Source organism: Pristiophorus japonicus, chromosome 4 (assembly GCF_044704955.1).
Source record: "Pristiophorus japonicus isolate sPriJap1 chromosome 4, sPriJap1.hap1, whole genome shotgun sequence".
Lineage (NCBI taxonomy): Eukaryota > Metazoa > Chordata > Chondrichthyes > Pristiophoridae > Pristiophorus > Pristiophorus japonicus.
Window position 1 is genome coordinate 279331661 of NC_091980.1, and position 2654 is coordinate 279334314.

The 2654-nt window shown below is 43.6% G+C and overlaps 1 pseudogene; it reads right to left on the reverse strand.

Moving 5' to 3' along the window:
* Nucleotides 1–440: 440 nt before the first annotated feature.
* Nucleotides 441–830, reverse strand: LOC139262369 (large ribosomal subunit protein eL28 pseudogene; annotated as a pseudogene).
* Nucleotides 831–2654: the final 1824 nt, after the last annotated feature.

Consider the following 2654-nt stretch of genomic DNA (forward strand, 5'->3'; position numbering starts at 1 on the left):
ACACGCCAGCTGTTTCTGTTGGGTGCTCGAACAAGATTGTTAAGTTTGTGCCAATTAGTGGTACATTAAGGGCAGTTCTGTCCTGTAGTTATCACATCCACTGGAAACGAGGCTGAGACTGCCGGAGCTGATTTAACATCAGCCCTTTCAGGCCATCCAAAGAGATGCTTCAGTTGTATCCACAAGGGCAATTTTCTGACTGCGTTCTGACTGGGGGAACCTCAACCACCAGTGTCTACTCAGAAAATTCATCGAATCATACGTGCAGAAGGAGGCCAATCAGCCCATTGTGCTTGCGCCAGCTCCTTGAGAGAGCTGATCATATAGTCCCACTCCCCTGCTCTTTCCTTGATTTTTTTTTCATTTTCAATTATATATATTTCCCTTTTATCCTCACATTTTTTTCAATTGACTCACCTTATTATCATACACCATCTTTACAAGTTTATGAACTTTTTGTAGCCCTGGTGCGTTTCTTCTTGACCACAACTGGTTTCTGGCTCTTCAGGATAGCACTGGCACGACAAAGTGCGGCCTTGCGAAGATCCTTTCGATAGTTGTTCTTACAGATGATATGTCGCAAACTGTTCAGCCATTCTTGGTGATCTTTCGATAGGATGTTGCTGGTTTGCGTTGACCTGCTCGCTTTTTGAGGACCACTACCTCTCCTTTCCGTCAGCTGCTGGCTCCACACCTACAGTTTTGCGGTGAATAAGTCCATTGTAACAAAAAGAGTTTCTGTTGGGCTCGGTGCTGTAGACCTACTTGTTTCTTTTAATAATGAGACTTGAGCAATTCCGGACAATCATCCATTGTAGGTGAGATGACATTTTCAATTACCTGCTTCACTCAGCGCACAGAGAGAAAAGCTTCAATTGACTTAATAGTGGATGTACTGGACATATCTGTCAATATATCGGACTTCGAACTCACCATGAACTTTTGATGTGCATACAATAATAGTCAATTCAGCAGAGAGCAATTAACTCAATAATTCACTTGGAACTCAAGAGCGTGCAAAAACCCAAATAATGATTGACAATGTTCTTTACTACATGTCTACATATGCAGAACAGTATGCAGGAAGAATATGTATTGGTGCTTGAGTGAGAACTAGGAATTCTTATCCCTTTGCCATGTTCCACTGCAGGATCAGAGCCACCATTGTTATCACACCTCAGTTGAAATACCTGCTCAGTGAGTTTCTCTAGCTTTATCTGTGATCCTCTTGTAACTGGATGATTTAGTTTTGATGTGTTCAAAAGCAATTGGATAAATATTTGAGGGAACAAAAAGCATTAAAAGGTACAGGGATAAGGAGTGGAATGGAATTAAATGGATAATTCTTTCAGAGAATTCGCACAGGCCATGACTTGCAAAATGACCTCCCACCATGCTGTAAATTTCTATGGCCCCAGAATTCTGCTGGTTCCATTCTGCTGGTGGAAGTGTGGTGGAGTGGGCTGTAAGTTCATCGACGCTTGCATCCTAAATTGTGGGATAGTAGAGTCAGACAGCCCATATCTGAAATGGTGCACGAATGACACCTGTTCCCTCCACCAAGGCAGAGCTGCCCAAAGTTGCTCTACTAGGAAGACCCAATATCTTTGGCCTTTACTGGGGTCTCCATAGAGCTCAATTCCAGCTTTTAACTGGTGAGAGTCCCATTGAGGCATTATAAGGGCTAACTGAACAGCATTCCCAGGAACTCCTTCAAACCAACCCTCTTAACATAGGAAAAGGGTGGAAAACTTGTTTGCACCCCCTCACTGGAATTGGGTTCTTCCCCAATTTTTGATCCCTTGTTGGGCAATCCACCTAAGTTGCGCCTTGGATCTAATCGGAATTTCAGGCCCTAATGAAGTAGGGAAGCACCTTTGGGGTTGGGGCAAACGTATGTTGGGGCAGAGCAGAGAAAGCTTGATTCTGCTTCAAGCTTGTGCTATAACTTATCTGGGAGAGCATAATGTTGACACTGGTTGCAGCACTAATATTTCTGCACTTTGAAGAAGGGAAAAAAAATAAAGCGAGTATTGCTGAAAACAGCATGCAATTAGCTAAGCAGTAACCCGGGGAAGCTACTGCTGCAAGACTATCTAAAGTGTATTTATGACTGACAGTCGAAAATAGGCTTCTGATTCTCTGGCATACAAAAGCTAGCATGAAATTAAATGTGATAAGCATTTCATCAAACATGGAGCCTTCCATAATGAACCGTTATTTGCTATGTCACAATTTCATTAGTAGAGGAGCAATGTTAAGCACTGCAAGTACATTGTGCTTTGGAATTTTTCATATATAGATAGCTTCATGCTGACATTTTATTGTAACATGCCCTACTCGTGCAGTATTAATCATGGGAATGATGAAGAAAATAACAGGTCAATTTATGACAAAGAAAGCAGATTATAGGGAATGTCAGTACAGGTTGAACCTCCCTTATCTAGAACCACCGCTCATCCAGAAACATTACCGGCCTCCGGGGGGCGCATGCACAGAACTCCAACATGAACAAATTGAAGTCCTTCCTCGCTGCCGACTCCCACAATCGCTGGCCTGACCCCGCGATCCACCACGCCCCTCCCTCCCCCCCCCCACCCCGCCCCCCAATGATCTCTCTGCCACACTCCCAGAGAGGATAGGAGGATGTGAAA